Source organism: Rosa chinensis, chromosome 6 (assembly GCF_002994745.2).
Source record: "Rosa chinensis cultivar Old Blush chromosome 6, RchiOBHm-V2, whole genome shotgun sequence".
Classification (NCBI taxonomy): Eukaryota; Viridiplantae; Streptophyta; class Magnoliopsida; order Rosales; family Rosaceae; genus Rosa; species Rosa chinensis.
The window spans coordinates 9,959,816-9,983,902 of record NC_037093.1 but is presented as its reverse complement, the minus strand read 5'-3'; the positions used below and the strand labels follow the sequence as shown (position 1 = coordinate 9,983,902).

The following is a 24,087-nucleotide window of genomic DNA, read 5'->3' as shown; positions in this document are numbered from 1 at the left end:
CTTATTATGTTAGAATTTCTTTTATGTATGTTTTCTTTATGTTTAGAATAATTTTTTTTGTTGAGTTGTTGTATTTATTACACTACAATTGATTGTGAGAATGATTCATGTTTTGAATTAATTTTTTTATGAAATTGATGCCAGTTAATATGTTAGTAATGATTTCACTTGTAATATTGTGCATGGGTATAGGAAGAATTACAAGTTTATTATGAAATCTTAAGAGCATCCATTTTACTTTGAAACTATTCAGTTGGGGTGCTACTTATTGTCAGATTGTGTTGTAAATATTTCGTTTTAATTAAATGATAGAGTTCTAACCATTTGATTCATGAATGAAAGTTCTTGAAATTTTGTTTGGGTAACTTTTTGTGTTTGCATGCAAAAAATAATAATAAATAAATAAAAATAAAAACGAATGGAGGTGTAGTGAGTGAATTAGAGGTATAATAAGTAATTTATTGTTTTGTATGTGAATAATATAACTAAGATTATTTTAGGAATTCAAAAGGAGGTCTAGCGAGCAAACATTGGGCATTTAAAAGAAAGAAGGAGGTGTAGAGAGTAGAGAGGTTAGATGAGCAAATTTGGAGGTCTCAATAGAAACTCTCTAACTATTACATATGTGATGCCCCGGAAATTCATATTTATTTTCTGAGGATCTTTCGGAATCTAAATTGTGATTATTGGAAGGTTTCGTGGCTCGTGGATGGAGTGGAAGTGTTTCGGGCGAATAATTATTTGAAGAATATGGTTTTAGGGGGGTTGCAAAGGTTGACTTTTTATTCATTGGGATTCTCCTAAAACTTCCTTCATGAAAGTTGTAGAGCGCGTCGATACAAGTTCGTAGATATGTGGAACGCGGAAATCAGAGTTCGTATGAGAAAGTTATGAGCATTTGAAAAATTGGAAAGTTACTATATATAGGGGTTTCCCTTTCGGGAAAGTTACTATTTTCATTTTTCCCACTTTCCATTTCCGGAAATCTGAAACTCTCCATTCTCTGGCAGTGAAACTTGGCTAGCTTGTTCGTCTCCGCCGTTCGCTCCTCTCTGTGGTGTCCTCTAGCGGCGATTCCTGGAGGTGACGGTGCAGCAAAGCGGCAAACTTTGGGGTATTCAAACCTCGTTTGAAAACACAGCTCCAGCGACAGCACGGCTTCAAGCTTCCTTCTTTAGGTTTGTGGGAGCCTTCTGGATCGATCTATGGTGTTTGTTTGGATCGATTTACATGGAAATTAGTTCAACTCACATTGAGGAAAAATTCAAAGCTTGTGAGGTGCTTGTTGGACTTGTTGAACGGATTGCGGTGATTGTGCTTGCTTTGGTTAACGTTTGAAGATGCAGCGGGATTCTGAGATGAGTAAATCTCACGATATTTGTTATGAGCATGATCGATATTTGTTATGAGCAAGATTACCCTATTGTCTTGGAGTTATTAGGTTAACTATAATTATAGTTGGTATTAGTGGTATTCCTGAGTGAATGACTACGTATATATATATTTACGTGAAATATATATATGCATTGATGAATCTTTGTGTTGATTGCCATGTGAAGCTTGTGTAGGAATATTTGTGTAATGAATTATTGGAATCAGTGTGATGATTGTTATGTGAAGCTTGTGTAGGAATATTTGTGTAATGAATCATTGGAATCAATGTGATGATCCATTGCTTGTGAGCATTGGCAATAGTAAATGTCATTGGTTTAGTTTTTCTTCAACTAGGCTTATCCAAAGTAAGTATGATGTCTATGAACATTTTGAGATAAGTGGTACTTAAGCAAGCATTGCTCTACCCACATCTCTCTACTCATCTGGTCACATTTATTTTGGAGTTACCAAAATAAGTTAAACGAATATCATTGTTTTGCATTAGCTAGCGTTTGGATTAGATTTGTTTTTGGTCAAAGAAACAATGATGTACTCTGTTGGCTTATGAATAAAATTTCGACATTATGACTCCAATTGATATTCTGAGCATATTACTTTGTGACTACGATGGCTAGGCCATCAGTATTAGTTCAAAGACATGGAATAGCCCAAATTCCTCCTGCGAAATAGCACCTTGATTACTGTCACAAAAACTCTCTACGCTACTAGGGCGAATTGAACCCTATATATATACTACTAGAATTATGCTCATAGACATCACGACAATTAAATCGGTGAGAAATACACGTGATGTAAAACAATGTCATTAACATCGATTCCTCAAAAACTGATTTATATGCATATAACTGACATCGTTTTTTACTGTTGATCGATGTCTATATTTTGATTCTAAAATTTTCAAAAACGCGGAAACACTAAGTTAAAAAATTTCAGGATCGCGGGGAACAAAATTTTCATTCCCCACACTTAATATTTTTCCAACTCACTTTCTCTCTTCTCATTCCCCGAACCCTAGCCCTCTCCTCCTTCCTCTCCCACTCTCTTTCGACAGCCACCACCGCTTCCCTCTCCTCCACTCACTCCCGCTATTATCTCTGTCTCTCCTCTGCCCCCTTGTCGGCGCCATCACCTCCATTAGCAAGCTCTCTCTTTCTCTCTCGGATCTCGGAACACTAAAAGAAGGCAAAGAACCCTTCAGTTTCAGTTCTCAGTTACCAACATTCAAAAACCGGAGATGGGATCTGGTGCTGGAAGTTTCCTCAAAGTTCTCCTTAAAAACTTCGATGTTCTTGCTGGGTATCAACTGCTATTACCCATTTTACCAAAACCTTTTTTCTTTTCCTTCTTTTTTTTGGTTATGTAATCTGATTTGGGGGTTTGTTTCTTGCAGGCCTGTGGTTAGTTTGGTTTAGCCACTGTAAGTTTTGGTTCAAAGATTATAGCTTTCTGAATTCTGATCCTTTTTTTTTTCTTATGCATTGTTCTATGTTCATGTTAAATCCTCTGTAATCTGGTTAACTGATTATGGGTTGTTGTGTAGGTATGCCTCAATTCGGGTTATAGAGACCAAATCACCAACTGATGATCGCCAATGGCTTACGTATTGGATTCTCTACTTTATGATTACACTCTTTGAGCTCATTTTTGCCAAACTTATAGAGTGGTAAGTTTTTTCTTTGTTTTTCTTTTATTGTTCGATTTATTTCATTGATTTATAAGCTGAATCCAGTTGATGTGCTCTATATGGGTAGCATAAGACAATGGTTCATTGAATTTTAGTGTAAGATGCATAAAGAGGGATGCTTGTGGCTCATCTGTCATAGAAACTGAGAAAACAACTCTATCTGCAGATCATAATACATACTTAATTGGAGATGATGAGCACTGCTACAGAGACAATCATGTGTCAAACATTGAAGGTGGTTGCTATGCTAAGTGCATTGATTTGTCAAAAGACAAGCAACCAGATATTTGGAATTCTATCAAATTTGAGAATGGTAATGTCACGCCCCTGATTTTACACACATGAAAATTGATATATATAACCCCATAATTATATATGCGTGAACGTCCCGTCATCAATACAAAATACCTGAAATCTTTTTCCCTTAAACTTACACACATATTGATGTCCTGAACCCTCAAAGTTAATATACACTCGCATCCAAAGAGTTATATATTACACAAGCTTATGAATTAAATTGTCAACAACAAAATAAAACGTAAAGGCTGCTCAGAGTAGTTATACAACGGAAGACCTTATCAAAAGTAAAGTCACAAAGGTGGCTTCCTCCGTAAAGCTGCTAGCTCGCTGCCTCAACCTCGATTATCCTAACCTGCAGGATTAACCCCTACACCGTTTGAATGGTGCACCGGGTTGTCACACAACAAACCCGGTAATCTTTTGCAAGCCCGTATGAGTAACTCAAAACCACACATGCACAACTCGCCTAACAAGGAAACCCATCAACTCGTAAAAAGAATCACACACTCTGTTTTCCCAAAACAGCACATTCTTTCCCCCAAAAGAAACGAATATAAGTCACCCCGTGACAAGTCATATTAATTGAAAACTCTGACAATTCAATATGCATTCCCCAAAAATCACAATAAAGGTCACACCGTGACCAAATCATATAAATTGAAACTCTGACAATTAAATATGATAAACAAGTCCTCCCAGGACATTTAAAAGAAAGAATCCCCGAAACTCCCTTTTAAAACACATTCTCAAATCAACATAATTCACCCCGTGACAAAATCATAATAATTGAAACTCTGACAATTAAATATGATAAACAAGTCCTCCCAGGACATTTAAAAGAAAGAATCCCCGAAACTCCCTTTTAAAACACATTCTCAAATCAACACAAGTCACCCCGTGACAAAATCATAATAATTGAAACTTTGACAATTAAATATGATAAACAAGTCCTCCCAGGACATTTAAAAGAAAGAATCCCCGAAACTCCCTTTTAAAAACACGTACTCATGAGCATCAGATAGCTCCCCGCTACCCCCCATGATGTACTATGACAACAGACTAGAGCTCTAACTGATCGTATCCACAAACCCGGCCAAAGGTGTGAAGTCCCGATATATATGCCTGAGGTTACTCCCAGCAACCCCAAATCCTCAGACCTCCCCGGTCGTCAGATCAAAACCTTTCAAAATGGTCACTTAGGACCCAAAAGTTACTCAACTCACACAAAAGGAGATGTCACCCCGTGACCTCCAATCATCAGACCTCCCCGGTCATCAGATCAAAACATTAAATCAAACCAAAAGGAGAAATCACAACCTGTGACTCTCAGATCTTCCGACCCCCGGTCGTTAGATCAAAACATTCAAATCACATCAAAGCAACTCACACCAAATCTTGACACTTTTCAAAACAATAGAAATTCCCAATTCCCACAAAATGTTTCCCGAAAAGTCAAGCCCCCAAACAATAGAATGAAACCCATCAATACCTATTGCTTCAATTCACTCATCAACCCACAAGAATATACATATTCCCCGTAAATATATATATAAGTGGTCATTCACTCAGGAAGGCCACTAATACCAACTATAGTTTGCAGTTAACTAAATAACTCTCAAAACAATAAGGTCAACCCGTTCGTGAATGAACTTCGTGAGATTATTCACCTCAGATTCCCGCTGTGTCTTCTATACAGAACCGAACTAACACTATCACCAACAACTCGTCCAATTCACCTTTAGAAGCACCTAATCACCAATGATCTCAAATCAGTAACGATTCACATTTGATTAAAGTTCGAAACCCCTATTTTGAACTAAAATCCCCAAAGTGGCGCCAATCGAGGCAAAACCACATCCGAGACCTCCCAAAGTCTCCGGAATACGTCCACGATCGATGTGACCAAACCACAAGTCGATCGGACGCTCAAATCCTCACGGACAGAATAATCGATCGGTATGAAACTGCAAAAATCATAACAATTCCATACGAACTCCAAAATTTGCATATTATATATCGAAACGCTCGTATCAACGAGTAGAACATATATAATACCAAAAACAGTTCCTTAAATGGCCGGAACACCGCTGGAACGCCGCCACAGACAGTGGCGCACCGCCGCCGGCCAAAAACTCATTATTTCACAAAACTCCCAACATCAAAAAGCTTCATCTAAGCATGCTTGTGAATTCTCATAACTAGCTCGAAGTCAGAAAACAAGCTTAAGGGATCGAAAACTACCTCACAAGCCGTGAACAGTAATCCAATCCGAGTTGATCGAAGTTTCACGTGAATCGATCCAAACAACCACCAAGGATCGATCAACGAGGCTGCTCTAAGCTCAACCAAGAAGACTTGAAGCCTCGCCGAAGTCGGAACAAGGATTTCAGACCGGGTCCGAAAACGCTAACCTGCACCGCCTTCTACAGCCGCCACCACCGAGAATCGGTGCTAGAGGACAGCACAGGGACGACCAGATGGAGGAGACGAACTGATCTGGAAAGTTTCGTCGCCGGAGACAGCCGCAGTTCGCCGGAAAAGTCGGGTCGGATCGTCCGGGTTCGGGTCGGGTCAGCCGGATAATTTCGATTCTGAAGGTGCGAACAAGAGAGAAGAGAGAGAAAGGAATGGTTTCCAGAAAAGGAAACCAAATGAAAAATAGTAAGTTTCCAACTTGGGAAACTTCTATTTATACCAAAATGGAAATTCCTTCCAATGGCCATAACTTCCTCACACGAACTCCAATTCTCGCGTTCCACATGTCCACGAACTCGTATCGACGCGCTCTACAACTTTCGTGAAGGAAGTTTTCGGAGAATCTCAACGTATCAAAGTCAACCTTGAACCCCCCCTAAAGTCATACTTTCCGAATAGAAATTCGTCCGAAACACTTCCGCTCCATCCACGAGCCATGAAACCGTCTAACAACCATAAATTAGATTCCAGAAATTCCTCAGAAAATAATTACGAATTTCCGGGGCATCACAGGTAAAAAGATGATACTATGGACCATTGTTCTTTAAAAAGATGAATTCTTGATATTTGACCTACAAGATTATTAAAACCAAACCTCACAGATCAATATAGATGTGTCGTGTTATTACCTTTTTATGTATGTAGAGTGCAGCTTTCTTCTAGAGCCTGAATTCTTTGTCTGACATTTCCATTTACTTTATTGTGCAGCCCAAATAAAGGAGGTCCTTCTAAGCTACACTCAAAGTTCATTTGATTAACCCTTCAGTCAAGGTTTAGTTACTTTCTATTTATTTTCGTTGTTAATTTAGTTATATCTCTGCATTTACCTTTCATGGTTTGTGTGTGAATTTCATTGTTGTTTTCTTTTTTCAGATCTGACCTTAAAATAAAAAGGTTTCTGTTGTTGATTTGTTTTCAGTTTTGAAATATTATTTCCTTAATGATTGGATTCAAGTTAATCTGGGATTTAGAGGTTGATCTATGGGTTTGAAATAGAGTTGACGTTGGTCATAGCTACAAAAAACAGCTTATGAGATATTATTGTATAGGAAGTTGTTTATGATGTGAAAAAAAAAATTCAACTATAAAAATCTATACTCGGTTTTAAACTTGGGAGAACTACAAACTTCCTTCTGCCATGAAATTACAGTGGAGATTACAGGTTAATGTGAAATGCAATTTTTATATTTCTATTGAGTTCACTCTGCACGTGAAAGGATTGCTGACATTTTATATTATGTACAGCAAGTATTGCCTCTGAAACTGTGTTGATTGTTGTATTTGGAAGATTCAAGGGCAAGAGAACTGTCTTCTTGAAGTATCTGTTTTTCTCTTTCTTAACTGAATGAGAAATTCTTTTTGTTTTTAGTAACCAAGTACTGCCTTTTGTGTTCATGTCCACTGGCATTGCTGCTTGATTTTATTTTGGGACAGTATGTTACGGAATGTACAGTTATAGGTTTAGGATTTTAGTGTTTTTATTTAGAAAGACTTACAGAAGTGATCAGCTTAATCAAATATGGCCCTTTCAAAAATAAAAGGGTTTGCTATGTAGTAGCAGCAAAATCTTATTGAACATAGTTTTCAATATAATAGGATTTTTCTAATGCAAACCAACTTCAGAGTAAATCATCAATTTCATAATCAAAATAAAAAGTGCTAAATGACCAATATAAACACAGCGGGGAAGAGTAATCTAGCTGCTAGAACTTCTGCTGTGGATTGAAATATGGGTTGAAATTTAAAGGGATTCAAGCTAAGCTTTTCAGTATCATTGCGATGGTTGTACAGTTTGACTGTGCAGTTATCATGTGGGTGGGTTGGTTAGAGTATGTTTTGAAAGATGATTATTTTCTAATGCAGGTTCTGTTGTGTGTCTTGGACTATTTGGCTTTGGTCAAAGCAGTTTTGTGATAAGCAAATTACAATTTGAAAACAGGTGAGAACATTGCTCTATTTGTCATTTTTGTATATCAATTCTAATCGTTAAGTAACTTTTTTTATTTCTTTTGATTGACTAATAGTATTAGGTAGGAACATGACTTGCAGGGTCTTCAAAGTTTGTTAACATAAATTGGTATTTAGCTTTCTGTCAGTTTCTAAGGTCAAGTTAAAACTTTTAACAATATGATATAATGGTTTAAGTTTCATAAATTAATTGTTTCAGTTGTCTTTATTGAATTTTACCCTTTGATAATATATTAAGAATGCAGCAACAGTCATAGCAGTAATCGAATTGAAATTTAACTCTCAAATGTTCTTGTTCTTTGTCTGAATAATTTTCTCTTTTCTTCTTTATTATATATTCTTTGAAAAAATAGTTACATGATCTTTTGGAGTAAAACAGAGCCAGCTAAGCCCTCAACACAATTAATAGAACTTTGTTTTAAAGTTGGAGAAAACTTCAGGAAGCTTGAAGTTAACAGTGATGCAATCAATGTCATCAAAATAATTGAGAATCATAATTAGGATCTAAGGCAACAAGTCCAATCTTTGATAACTAAGGCAACGTTGGGGTTGAAGAACAGGGGACTTGATCAGGGTCTATCTATGCTGGCATTTGTTCCAATTTAATGGAGTTTGTCTATTTTTAATTGAGGGTTTAGTACTTTACATTCGTGATAGTATTACAAGTGATGAGTTGGAATAGGGGTACTATATCCTTTTTGGTGTTTGAGGTAGAGGTGTGGAATTTTAAGTTGCATTATGGTGAGTCTATAGTTATAAGTTTTATGATCTTGTCTAATTGGAGCAAATTTATATTGATATATTTTCTTGCTAAATTGAAATTGTGCTGCATAACATCTAAGATGTAGAATTTACTTATTTAAGAGTTCAGGCAGTACCATTGTCAGGCATTGCATACTTCAAAGTTAAAGTTGGTGTCAAACAATTATTTATGTACGTCGGTAATCATTTTCTTGTACTATGAAACAATGGCTAAACCTCCAGCTAGAAAAATTAAATTCCATCTAATTGATATATACATATTATGCAAGAGCATTAGAATGGGGCTGCTCCAGCTAGAAGTGTTCTGGTGTGGATCCTAATATAAATTTGAACATGTCTTTATATGTGCAGGTCTTTCAACATGACATGTCTTTTGGTGAGGAATGTTACAAGCGAGGATGTTAGTTATTACCACACATATGGTTCAGAAGTTTTGGTCACTAGCTTTGTGTATAACTCTTTAAGTTCAACAAGAAGCTTAGTAGTTTTAGGTATTTTGATGCTTATAATTTTGCAAAACCTTTGGTTGGTGTTACAATTGTGATTGTTGGTTTGTAATTGAAATGAGTTCATATTGGTATCTTACCAATTTTCAATTTATAAAAGACATGACGTATATACGTGTATTTCAAATTAGTATTAAACTACAAAAACGATGTCATTAAAGAGATGATACATCAGATTGGAAACAAAAATCGATGTCTCTTTATTCAGTGCACATCGACTTATTAAGTAAGAAACGATGTAACACAACTCAATAGACATCGACTTATGAAGTAAGAAACGATGTAAAACAACGCAATGGACATCCACTTTTTAAGTAAGAAACGATGTAAAACAAGTCAATGGACATCGATTTATTAAATGAAAAACGATGTCTAGTATAAGTATGAACATCGGTTTCAACTTCAAAAACTGATGTTTAATAGAAAAATGGACATCACTTTGTAAAAGGAAACGATGTTTAACAGAATAATGAACATCGGTTGAGTAATACAAAAGAATGTAGATTCAATCTTAAATAGTGTGATATATAGCAAGAACCTGTAAAGCTTATAAACAGCAGACAAATTTCAAAAACTCTGATGTCTAAGAATATATTACACATCGTTTCTAGAATGAGTAACGATGTTAAAATGAATACTAGTGCTATTGGACCTACATTTCGTTAAGCATTAAATGCATAAATATGAAGGTTTAACAATATCTAAAAACATCAATTTGTGATCATAATAGCAGTTTAACATCGAGTCTGGAATCTAATATGATGTTTATTGTTGTATGGGACATCGGTTTTTAACCGATATCTATTTTTTGGCGATCTTTTACATCACCCACTAACACATGTGTACAAATTTGTTTTTACATCGGTTTCTAGCTGATATATATGAGAAAAATTCTAGTAGTTATTGAGCTATTCAAGCCAACCACTACTACAAAAAGGTCATCAGACGACGATGGATTTGTGTTGTGTGATGACCAAGCTCACCGTGGTCTAAGTGAGTGTTGTGTGATAGTACTTTGCTCAATAGAATACTAGTTTCCGTTGTGTGAATTCTGCGCAGGCATGTGCCTGGCATGGCATGCGTGGGGATGTGTCGGCATATTCAGACAACAGAAGAAGGAATTCGCCATTGTTTGAGATTCATAACACACAACAGATATAACTCATTCTTTGTTGTCTGAGATTCATAACACACAACAGATATTACTCATTCTTTGTTGTCTGAGATATGTAACACACAACAGATATTACTCATTTTTGGTTGTCTGAGATGAATAACACACAACTAAAGTGATATTGTCTCCCTTGTCTGTTGATTACTCAAACAACAGAGATGATTTCATTTCTGTTGTGTGTTATGAATCTCACACAACAGAACTTTGTTTTCTTTTGTTGTTGGTTGTTAGTTCACACAACAAACTCTTTGTATCAACAATTGTGTGAGCAATATAAGGTTTGTTGTTTGAGCTTGGTTCTCACAACATTATTTTGAGCTGTTGTTTGTTCATTATGTAATTCATACTTGGAATCTCTTTCCAAAAATAATGCTCCATATTACCATATAAAACCACACACTAATCCATATCATTCAAGTAACATTTTTCAAACATCCAAACATTCAAGTTACTAGATAATATACCAAACAAGAAAGCATTCCTAGTTACTACCTACACATGAACCAAAAGCATTCCTAGTTGCTACCTACACATGAATCAAAAGCATCCCTAGCTATTCCTAGCTGCTAGCTAGACCCATGAATCAAACTTGGTAGCTTAGATGCTGAAAGGAGGTAATCCATAGTACTTGCTTCTCGAGCTCTAAGATCCCACTCCAACTCATTTATGTTGCTTCTTGAGCTTTGGATTATTACAGCAGAGGAAGCAGCCTTCCCAGTCCTCACTCTCATATACCGGCATAGTCTTTGTGTCATATGAAAAAGGACTAGGAATAACCCTGCAAGTTGGACAAATCAAATGGGTTAGCAAATCAGTATGTGCTATAAAAAAACAAATTAGAGAGAACAAATCAGTATCTTTTTGGATCATATATTACACATTAATTCATATATATATATATATATATATATATATATATATATATATAAAAGAACTAACTTGAATCCTAGCTAACTTAAATGAGAAAGAACAGACACGAGTCCAATAGGTTATCAAACTCTAACAATAGCTGAACCCTCCCAATTTTCATTGATAACTTATGAGGTAACCAACAACATTGAAGAAGCACCAAGTAACTTAAGCATTTTCTGATTGAGAGCATTTTCCAATTGCTTTATACTCTCTGTAGATTTAGGATCATGAGGAATGAGATCAAATTCCTTCATTGTACACAAGGCCCTAGTTTTTCGGCAATATATATAGAAGAAGTAATAAGCAGAAGAAAATAACAACAAAACTGCAAGCAACAAATACCAAACAAAACTGCAAGCAACAAAATCAAAACTGAGAACTGCCTTAATTACTAACCAAAAACTTAGAACTTGTTTTGGATACTATGCAAGTAAATTAACCCCATTACATATTAAGAAAAAAGAGAAATTACCCGAATCTGAGCTCGAGATCGAGGATTCAAGAACTGAGTGGATCGAGAGGCAAGTACTATAGAGATCTAAGCTCATAGCTCGTATGCTGAAAGCAGAGCCTCAAGGCAACCTGAAGGGAAGCCAAGGCAGAGAAGTTCATGAAAACAATGATAAAAGATATGAGACACCAAAGTAAAGAAATTTGCTGTGGACACCCAATTAATGAGAATTAACTGTGAATCCAGCATACTACAAACATTAAATTTCTCCTAGACAACTATAAAGTTTAGAAGTACATGTAAGCACTAGCATACTAGATAGCAGCACCAATAAGATGAAACAAGGGAAGCTAGTGCCTACCAAAAATGAATCCAAAACTAGGTTTCTAGGAATATAGCGCACCGCATCCGTGAAAATTACAGATGGCTGTCTGGATATAGCAACCATGAAAAGTGTCTGAACAAGCTTTTCAGCCTCTCCCCCTAATTTCAAAGAAAGCAGAACTTATTAGAATTGCGCGCTATAAGAAAATAGTAAAATTTATTTGAAACAAGAGCATTTTTCTAAGGCATTCTCAATATGATTTAGTGGCATATTGACATAGAATGATATATGCTTAGAGAGAGTCCATATATATATGTCATCACAATACCTTTACTAATTATAGTAGTAATGCACAGAATGCAAAAGCATTACCTCCATGTCTCTTGGTTCTCAAAGTTGTTCATGTGCTTCAAGACAACTTTTCCACTGCCGAACAGCAGACAACAATTGTCTATGAACATAGAATAATCGTATTAAAGCATAACATTGTAACAAGCCTTGAATAAATGAAATATGACCATTTTCTCCAAAATCTGAGCGTACTTCAGGATATACTTTGCCAATTCAATTCCTTTTACTACAATAAGCAAGTTCTACATCATGAGAAGTAAATAATTGTTTATGAGGTGTAATAACAATATCTATCCACCCAGTACTTCTATTTACTCTTCTAATTAGACATAATTAAACAACCCAGTTGGCTTCCCAACTTGAGCTGACAAAGACTGACCTTCAGTAAACATTTGTTTACTTAATCCCACTCTTATTGTGTGTTAGTTCTTTGTTTAAAATGAAAGGAAAGATAAATCAGCCAGAGCAAATAAAGAAACTACTTCAGTAACTTCATATTAATACCATGAGAATGGGTCTTAACATCTTGAAAAAAGAAGAAGCAGCCAAAAGTTATGTGATTACTATTATCCAAACAAAAATTAGGTAACATAAAGATAAAGATTAACCTATAAAATTATTAGCTAAAGCTTTTTGTATTACACAGCAGAGAATTTGCTCAGTTTTGATCAAGAAAAAAAGAAAAGAAAAAGGAACCCTTAAAGTGGCTAAATTTGTCAAAGAGAAGCTCACACCTGACAGTAATACCACAAGCCTAAGGACAATCTTCCGAGTAGAAATTGGTGTTCAAGTTGTGCCACCATAGCTTGGTAATCCTAATAAAGAACAAAAGGAAGGAGGTATTCAATGAGGAGATTAGTTATTCTAAATCAAATATATAATAAGGAGATCAGTCATGCATGATATCATTAATACAATGTTTCCATGTGTTGCTTGTTATTTTAGCATTTATTATAAACAAAGCTCAGAAGACATCCAGAAAATGAAGCAGGAATACATAACCCAAAAATTCGATTCCTATGCATATCAAAGCCCAGAATTTGACCAAAAAGTTGATTGTGCTTGTGTGAAAAAGTTGGAACAAAATCAATACGGGCTTCATTCTATCATAGCTATTACCATAATTTAACATCCAAATCAAATTTGGAGAGTAAGATAGTACTATAAGGTAAGAACCTTTGCACACCATAATACCAGATGCAATTTTGAACACAAAATAGAAGTGTAATTTTGCCTTGCCCCTGTGAAGAGCTTCCTTCCATGTGCCGGCGAAGCTACTGGGCTATGGGTAGTACTGCAATCTAGAAACATATTCCAGCTCACCATATTTTTGCTATGTACTGCAATCTAGAAACATATTTCCAGCTCACCATATTTTTGCTATGGGCAGTACTGCAATCTAGAAACATATTTCCAGCTCACCATATTTTTTTCGACCAATCCAGCCTTCTTCATTCTCTTAGAAGCAGAAATGATTAAGCATTTACCAAGCAATACAATCCACCCACACAAGCAAAGCGGCCATTGATTGCTTTGCCCAGCATTATGAAATTCACAGCACACAATTCAATAGCAATCCAAACATTATATAACCATCTAAAAAAAATCAATCCAAACACTAAATGCAGAAACATTTGATAACCCCCAATTCCAAATAAAAGTTGGGACAAATCCTAAATCTTAAGTCGAGACAACCCTGGTAACCCCCAATCATAGAGATGCAGGTGCAAAACCCAATGATAAACTAAGAACCCTAAACCCAATGACAAACCCAGAACCCAGAACCTTTCAATTTCTGTAAACAAACCTTTTGTCTGCGAGAGAGGGGTCCAAATCGGCCGCTTTAGGGTTTGTGAGAGAGACTTGAGAAAGGGAGGACTGAGAGTGTCGAGAGAGGACTGAGAGGACAACTTTTCTTAGAAAATCATCATTTCTTAGTCTGCAATTTGAACAAAATTCATCGCTGACCTCGACTCTCCTAAAGTCGATACCGTCTCCATGGCCATCCTACATCCGTTGAATAAATTATCGGAGAATTAGGATGAAATGACGGGAGAGTTCGGGAATTTCTTGTGTGACGGCTGAAACGACAAAGGCCATGGTTTTATGCAATGGATTGAGACGAGGGTCATGGTTTCAGATCGAGAGACTTAGAGAGCTTTCACGAGAGAGAGGGATTTCGCGGAGGAGAAAAGGAGGGGTTTCACGACTGAGAGAGCTCGATGATTTAGAGAATTGCAGAGAGCGAGGAGTGAAATGAGAGGGGGGGCACAACGAGAGAGAGGGGCTAGGGTCTGATTTCTAGTATATGGGTTGCTGGTTGGAGGGAGTAAATAGGGCTGTTTTACAAGGAGTAAGAGCACTTATCGGGTTTGGTGGGAGTAAAGGTTTCAATTAAGATGTTTGGTGGGAGACTTCAATTTGTCTCATGTTTCTCTAACAACAGATAAATAAAGCATCGTTGTGTGAGTGTACGATGAAAAACATGTTGGGAAGGAAAATTTGCCGCTTGTGCCTACATAGATTTCATCAAATTGAAACTTTGCCGCGTTGTGTAAGTTGCTTTCATGCTTAGACAACAAAACCATGACAATCTGTTGTACAAATTTGTGCATCTTGCACTAGGTGCACCTAGTAAGATTTCTCAAAGTTCATACAACACTTTGTTATACAACAGATAACAAAAAGCTGTTGTGTGATGGTTCAAATTTCATTTTGGTGAGCTCGTTCTGGGAGGGAAAATCTGCCGCTAAATTTTGTAAGACTCAGACGACAGACATTACTTCATTTCCGTTGTCCAATGTAGTTCTGATAAAAAAGTTTTCACTTTGTTGACATTCACACAACAAAATATAACAAGTACCATTGTGCAATAAAACTTACTTAAACACACAATGGATGATTTATGTTCCGTTGTGTGATTAGTGTTATGTGATTAACTTTTTGTAGTAGTAAACGAATTCCATGTGAAAATGCATGTAGAGAACTGAAAAGAATTTTATTGCAATACCTCTAATGATTGCGAATAAAGACGCATCTTAGAAAAACTTATGTGTCTCTCTAGTGAATTTTATGTCACTACTATTCGAGCTAGCTATTAAATCAAATAAAGTTATGGGAGAAGGTCTCTTAGATTTAGACATCTATTGGCTTTGTCAAGACAAGATAGGTCATCCTAGTCATGATCTGGTGATCCGTCTACTAAATACTTCACACGAACATCCATTCTTTTCAAGCGAAATGAAGCACAAATCAAAGGTTGATTCCTATACTAAGTGTGACCGCCGCCGCTACCTCTGACGCCGCCACTATCCACCGCCACCGTCCACCACCAGCCTAGGGTTAACATTGTCCATATCCATGACGCCATGGATGGCATCCATCATGGGGATGGTGCCCCAGGTGATGCTGCAATCACCAACTTTGCTTCCAATAGCGTTTCAGACACTCAGACCTAACTAAAATCCTCATTGGTTGCTTCTAAGGCCTATCGCTCATTCTACAAAGCCTGTTCCTTAGGGAAATTAGGACTAAAACCATCCTATGCAAAGGATACGAAAATACTCATTCTGTTCTTACATAGAATCCAAAGGGATTATGTGGACTGATTCAACCAACTTGCGGACGTTTAAATATTTCATGATGTTGGTTGACACGCAAACATGCTGGTCACGTGCTGTGTGATTGTCCACTTGTCATACTGCTTATACTATACTCCTAGCACATATCATATGACGACAAACTCACTCCCCAGATCATCTCATTCAATCAATTGGACCTGACAATACTAGAGAGTTTACATTGAAGACTTTCAATGGGACTGATGTTGGACATCATATTCTCATGTACACACCCAGATGGTCTCGCAGGAATGACTACAATAGTAGCTCGGACATTGGTAATGAGCACCAATCTTCTTATATCCGCTTTGGGTTATGCAATATCACATACAGGTATGTTAATTCGTCTACATCTCACCACCACTCAATCTATCTCTACGTTACAGCTAGTGACTGGGTACAAGTATCTCATACTTACGCATATTTGAATGCGCCATATATGTGACTATTGTGCCACCACAGAGCACTACAATGGGTCATCACAGACGAATTGGCAAATACATTGGATATAGAACTCCAACAATTGTCCGCCACTTAATACCCTTGTTAGGCGATCTCTTTACTGCTAGATTTGCTGATTGTCACTTTGATGAGACAGTTTTCCCATTGTTAGGGGGAGACAACAACACATATGTTCAACATGAACGATAGGAATTAGTGTCGTCTATCCCCACTATGTTTCATATCTGCTGCAAACATACTTGCAAGGACGAACATCACTACGAGAGGACGTAGTGCCACCCTACACGGAGGTAGGCGTGACACCAACGCCATATAGAGAGTGGCATTCTGGTGTTACAGGTCATGGCCCCAGCTAGGATGCGTGGGAGGCCTGTGGGTTCAAAGGAAACTTTAGCACAACTCATCCTTTGATCATCGACACTCAAAATCCATCTCAAAAGAATGTTCCAGATTAAGGTTATAGTTAAGGGACACCTCAATGTTAGAACCTATTCCTGAGAGTATAGAGCTCTCTAAAAATTACACTAATGTACATGAGACGTGGGATAAAAACTCCATCATGATTGATGATGTATTCGCGTATTTCATAGTGCATAAGTTTGTTAAGTCCGATGATATCGAACCATGCTCTATTGATGAATGAATGTCAACATAGAGAAAATTGGCCTAAATGGAAAGATGTGATCCAGGTTAAGTTGGATTCTCTAACAAAGAGGAAGGTTTTTCTAGCCAATGATGCCGACACCTCCTAACATAAAACCTGTTGACTAATGGGTCTTCGTTAGAAAGCGTGATGAGAAAAAAAAATGGTAATCACACTTTTTGGGGCAAGGCTTCTCACAAAAAACTCTGGAATCAACTATGAGGAGACATATTCTCTCATAATAGATGCCATTGCACTCCATTACCCTATCAGTTTATAGTTTTTGAATAATTGAACATGTAGCTTATGAATATGGTCACTACGTATCTTTAAGGGGATCTAGATATAGAATATACATGAAGATTCCTGGTGAACTTCATTTACCCAAGTCAAGTGGCTCTAGACTACAGAGCACGTTTGCAATGAGGTTGAAATGCTCACTAAGTGACTACTTGATTGGGAAGGGATGTGAATGCCATTGCGTTTCTATGACAAGTTTCGTATTCTATCGCGGTTCATGTTGGTGACATGATCTTCATTGGAAGCCCTTAAAGAGTTAAGGGAACCGCTGAACACTTAAAATCTGATTTTGAGATGAAGGATCTTGGGAGAACATGATTATGTCTTGGTTTGGAACTTGAGCATCGTGTTGATGGATGTTTAGGCATTTTGACAAAGTCAAGCCTTCAAGCATGCCCATGATCGTCTATAGTCTTGATCCTAAAAGGATCCTCTTTGTCTGAAGGATGATGACGAAGATGTGCGAGATGAGGAAGTGCTCTACTTGAGTACAATAGGTGCATTATTGTACTTAGCTCAATGCACAAGACCTGACATCTCATTTGCAGTGAACTTATTAGCTAGGTATAGCTCTGAGCCAATGCAACACCACTAGATTGGTGTAAAAGATATCTTTCGATACTTGAGATGTACAATTGATATGAGATTGTTCTATCCCTACAGAGAGATGATGGATTCGGACCCATCACACACCAGGAATGCTGCCAACACTGGCCTCTATCCCTATCCCAAAATGACATTGGTGTTTTGGAAGGTTTTGCTGATGCTGGGTACCTCTTTGACCCACACAATGGTCATTCTCAAACTAGTTATGTGTTCACCATAGGTAAGACTGTGATATCTTAGAGGTCTGTAGAACAGACCCTAATCGCTATATCTTCAAACCATGCAGAGATTATTGCACTTTACGAAGCGGTTCATGAATGCATATGGATTAAATCCATAATTACGCATGTTTAAAGAAATTGTGGTTTGAAGTCTACCACAGATGAACCTATGAGCATTTATGAGGATAATTCCGCTTGCATTGAACAAATGAAGCAAAGCTACATCAAAGGTGACAACACCAAACATAATCAGCAACAATAGACTCTCCTCAAGATCAAAGTGAACTAGGTTCGATCTGAGGACAATGTGGCAGCTTTGTTCACTAAGTCACTGCCTAATTCCACTTCCGAGAAATATGTTGGTAGCATTGTTTGGGAAGTTATCCGAAATCCCATAACTGTAGTCATTAGGGGGAGATGCAGACATCAGGGGGAGATGTCTACATGTATGGTCTCGAAACGTGAAAGGTATGTTGTACTCTTTTTCTCCTTCAACCGATGTTATTTTTGTCCCACTGGATTTTTGTTACTCGGCAAGGTTTTTGACGAGGCAACGAAAGGAGCACTATGTTTGGGCGACACGAGGGGGAGTGTCAACACCTAGTTTGTATGTCTGGCCCAAACTCTAATTACTTGTCTGAGTGTAATAGGGTTAGTCACCGATATCTATGGAGATATTTCAATCATTGTATGATTCAGTTATATTGTAAGACGCAAATTCTTTGCTTGTAATCCTCTATATAAAGAGACCTCTATTATCAATGAAAGTACAACTCAATTCTCTCTCAATTTCAATTTTCCTAAAACAGACATATTATTTTAACAATAAAGAAACTCATATTAGAGAACAACATTATTAATTAAATAAAGATTGGCTTTTTAGGGTTACATGAGGATTGATATTTTCCTCTTATTGATTCACCATATATCTCCTATGTCACTTGAATTGTTACAATGTTGTGCTGTGACTGCTGTTCCATCATCTGAGCATCATGCATGGCCATGTTAATGTCCCCCACCACCATGTCCACCACCAGGTCTCGGTCCCGAATCCTTAATCCTCCCAATTATTGATGGGTTCAGATAAGGCATTTGTTGTCCTAGGCTTAGAGGCGCTATGCCACCACTTGTCTGTCTTTATGTGCTATATGAATGCTTGTCTTAGAGTCCTTATTCATTAGTGACAATGGACTCGGATTAGAGTTTTAGTATGGTCCTCTAGTACCACCATGTCCACCACAATTGCGTAGCCCCTTCTGGGCAGTCAATTTGGAATTGCTTGTTGGTCGAGCACTCGAGCTTGGGTTCCCAAAAGAGTAAAACTAAGCAAGAGGAGAAGAAATAGAGCACCGAACTTTTCAGAACTTGGTTTCACTGCCATTTTGATAAAGGTGAAAGTCTAGACTTGTAAAAGAGTATTGAGTGGTACGTAGTTTGGGCCTAGAGGACTCTTATATAGGCAACAAAAAGACTAAAACTTCGAGTTCATTATAACAAATCTATGATTTACCAATCAAGCAAACCCCATAGCTACCAAGATCTTGAATGGATTTAATTAGTTAATAACATAATCGAAAACAACTTTACTTATCTTGTAATGGGTATGAAAATAAGAAAAATCATTAACACAAAGGACTATGCATGTCCAATAAAAAATTATTAAAGAAAAAGGATTATGCATTTATGCATACACCAACCCCAATCTTGGTTCCTTTTTATTAATGTTCATAAATTATGCACATCATCAATGTAATCAAATTCACAAACAGCTAGCTCGCAGTCTATCCATAAATGAATTTGCGTTCTTCAAACTTTCATTCGATATTTATACACCCACTTTTCTATAAGCGTAATCCTTTATTACTTTGCATTATTCAAAACTTCGTACATCATACACATAAACAGAGAGCTAGCTTGTACGTTGTACACTGTAGGTTCATACCTTAAAAAAGAAAGGAAAAAAAAAGGACAGACAACTCCAGCATTAACAACCATTTCGATAATCGGTCAAGGGTGTATGCCATTGCCATTCTGGTGACCAACTCCAGGACTCGGGCCAGAGTTGTCTTTGATTCCATGCTGCACCAGCAGAACCCGAGCAGCCCTTCTTCTGTGTCCTCCACCACCTTCGCTTGGCCCTGAACGCTTCACCATACCAAATGGCAAACCATCCATCCCTCTGTAACTGCGTAATGGCCTTGCTTCGATGCGAAGAAGGCTAAAACTCGAAAGAAGGAGAAGAAGAAGAGCACCAAATCTTTGTTGGTTTGTTGCCATTTTATGCATGTACGTGGTGTATATATTTCTACAGGTATCTACTGCAACTTCAAAAGCATTAATTGAACGTGAAAGTCTTGTTGCTCTTGGCTCCAGTTTGTGGTAACTGAGAAGTCCTTTTTATAGAAATTCCAAAGTTCATATCATGTTATCAAGTACTGTGTACTTAATTTTTTAGTAATAACAATAGGGATTGTTTCTTATTTATTAGTTAATAACAATTGTATTTCTCAAACAGAAGAAGACAAGGGAACAGTAAATTTAGGAGGAAATGCATATCACGGAAATTAAAAAATTAGGCATTACAGTGCAATTAATCTTCTTGTTGCTTCCATTTCTAGCTTACTTCAAAATGCGTATAGACTTTCATTGATGAAAAGCACTATCAATTATAGGTTACTGTTTTGCATGTAATTTGTTAGTAGGTATATGTGGTTTTCCTTCTTTATTTTTCAAACTATTTCTACTGAATTTTCTAGCAGCCAAGTCGTTAGTGAAATTCATCTACGATGCAAAATTATTTGTTTCAGGTTAAAGAAAAAGAGCATTAAAATTTTTATGATATCCCTAATTTCATTGCCCAATGCTAGCTCTTGGGATTATCAAGTGTACGTTGTTGACCTCCTCTACAGTTGCACATGATGTAAATCAGCAATTGCGGTTTGCTCGACCCACAATGCTCTTGTTTCACGTTCATGATTCTCAATAGGTGACACTTTCTTCTCCCTCACGACTTAGCAAAAAAATCCTCATGTGATTTGAATTGGATTCTACGCCAAAGATAAGTTAGAGCTAGGGCAACATAATGATAAAGTCTCTCGGATGCTACTACTGCAAGTAAAAAAGATCATTGTGAGTTGTGGCAATTAACAAGAAACCTCCATGGACCATGACTAGTTAAACGTGCACTTATCTATATGACAAATGTATCACGTAATTTCAAATCATTATTTTAAGAAATATTTTATGCATTTAAGAATACACGAAGCTCCTTTAAAAAAAAAAAAAAAAAAAAAAAGAATACACGAAGCTAAAACGTCTCAGACTCTCAGTTTACTGGTTATCCCTTATGAATGTTCGTTCTTCTATTACAGCATTGATCTATGTATAGCGTGCCCAAACAGGTGAGATTCATAAAAGCGTTGAAGATGTACGTACTTGATTTTCTACCGTTGATTGTTTGTCCTTGTAGCTTTTGTTCATTAAGTTTTGACGGCACGTGAGGTCATTTGACTCGATGCAAACCACAGTCTCTAAAAGAATAATCTCATTTCTTTTCAAAAAAAAAAAATCTCATTTTAAAAAACAGACACAACAATATAAAAAACATAAATGGGTGACTTACTCATGATTATCTTAGCTCTCTCCTCTCTGTTGGATTTTGATGCCTACTTTTTATTATTTTCATTCTCTCTGGTCTATTCTAATTCATTGACATTGGGAGACTTGCGTAAAACATTTCTTTTTTAAAATGAGTTCATTGACATTGTGGTACTTGCGTAAAAACTTTTGAACTTTTGATGTGCTACGAAATAATTATGATCCTTCCACATACGTACTTGCTCCAACAGTGTAAATTTGACTCCAAAGTTTGCACAGTACGTACTGTATATGAGGAGGAAAGCCACCATATTACGTACATATACAAGCAAGTAAATGGCTTCATGGAAAAGAATCTGCTGATATTTCATTGAGTTAGATTCAAAGTCAATGTGGCCAGTTTTCAAAATGGAATTGATGTGTACTTGGTCGCTTTCAAATTCCTAGCACCTTGCAAAGATCTCGTTCAGTGTCATGACCATATAAATATACACCTACCATAAGAACTAATGGACTCTTGCCTGATTTGAATAGGACATATAACTATGTTCCCTATATAATGGAGAAGCTAGGATTTTAAAATAGGGTGGGTTAAAAAAAAATTTAATAAAAATTTACTAATGCTTTAAATTATTTTTTTTTCCTAAGTTTACTAGTCACATGTTTTATTCTTTCCTTACATTAAACCACATCATATATTAATTACATATTAAATAATCAAATAGCTAACTGATCCAAAAAAATCAACATATATTATAACGTTTGATAGAAATTCTATAACAAAAGTTTAAGACAAAAGAACATATCTACTCAAAGTATTAGCTTAACTAACCATAAACGCTCCATAAAACTCGGACGGCTCTTGGTCTAGGGTTTTTCGATTTTTTTCTCGTCCGGCGGCGCTCGTCGGCGTTGGTTCGCCGTTTTGGGCTGCTGCCGGAGGGGCTCTTGAATGCTAATGCCTAGGCGGCTTTTGGTGAGGGAGTTTTGGCTCGAAGGTCTGCTGGAATGGGTGGAGGTGGAGCCTAGATCTTTTTTCTTAGTAGAGATCGAGTTGTACAGAGGCAGTGGGTTTGGTCATGGGCTTCCAGAACCTGTGGAGCAATCTTCATCATGGGATTCCCAGAGCTGGAGGAGGCCGTGGCTATGGCGAAGTCAAAGAAGATCGTTCATGAAGGCGCGCTGGGCTTTGGTGGTCTGGTTGGATTGCTGTGGCAGCGTGGATATGGGGGATCTGGTCAGATCGGGAGGGCCGGAGTGACTTGTTGGTTCTAGGCAATCTCGTGGGGTGGTTGCAGCGGCAAGTTTCCTGGATGGTGGAGGTCGGCTGCTACACCGAAGCTGTGCATAGATTTTGGTTTGGAGGTGGTGTTTGGGCTAGGCTTGGGGTACCCTTCTCTGCTGGGCCGTGAGATGGACTTCCTCTCTTGGAGTTGTCCTTTTGGGCTTTTTTTTTGGGATGGGGTGTTTGCCCTAGGTCCATGGCTATGTTTTAGTTTATCTAAATATAATAATTTCCTGTTTAGGAACCTATGCACTTTTTGTGCACTCTATGTACCTCTAGCGCCTCTGGAGTAGTACCGAAAGAGGACTCTCGCTATGTCTACGTACTTAATTGTCTAATGAGTGGGTCTCTAGCTACGTACCATTGTGGATACTACCACTAACTTCTTGTATTTTGCGGAAGGGTATGTACCGGCTATTCTGGCTTGTGATGCAATATATTGGCACCCGTTTTGGGTTTGATTAAAAAAAAAAACATATCTACTCAAATTTTATCTTGTACTCTTGAATAGAACCAAAAATCTTTAATTATTGAATTTGTATTATAATTCTCAGTCAACTCTTATTCTGACTTAATTTACCTAAAATAAAGCAAGTTTTTTATGCGAATATGTCTTTTAAAGCAGAATAGAAAATAAAACACAACCAAATACTTCAAGCAAATAAATAACATAGATATGACCCAAAAAAATTAACATATGGGCTAACTTTAGAAATTTGAAGTGAGCTACTTTTTAATATTTAATTTTTTTTAACTAAAATTAAGCTATAAATGAATGGTTTTTCAAATTTGGGGTGGGCTGTAGCCCAGTGGAGCCCGTGTGTAACTACGCCTTTGTCCCTATAGAAGGCTATATTGACTGGTATTACAGTCCTTGATATGCATGACGGCTTCAAGCTCAGAGATCCCTTTTTTTTTTCTTTTTTTTTTCATTTGTATATATTCTGTGTTTCCTGAAAAAATAAGAAGCCTAAGTTACAGGCTTATGATTTTTTACATATATATAACTAAAGAATATGATTGTTTTATCTTATAGTTTTGATAAATATA

At 37.0% G+C, this 24,087-nt stretch overlaps 1 long non-coding RNA gene across 1 annotated transcript; it reads left to right on the top strand.

Annotated features, from left to right (window-relative positions):
• Positions 1-2,551: 2,551 nt before the first annotated feature.
• On the top strand, positions 2,552-3,035 carry LOC112169904. Its single transcript, XR_002924951.2, has 3 exons — positions 2,552-2,691; positions 2,786-2,812; positions 2,936-3,035. It is a non-coding gene; the product is annotated as an uncharacterized LOC112169904 (long non-coding RNA).
• Positions 3,036-24,087: the final 21,052 nt, after the last annotated feature.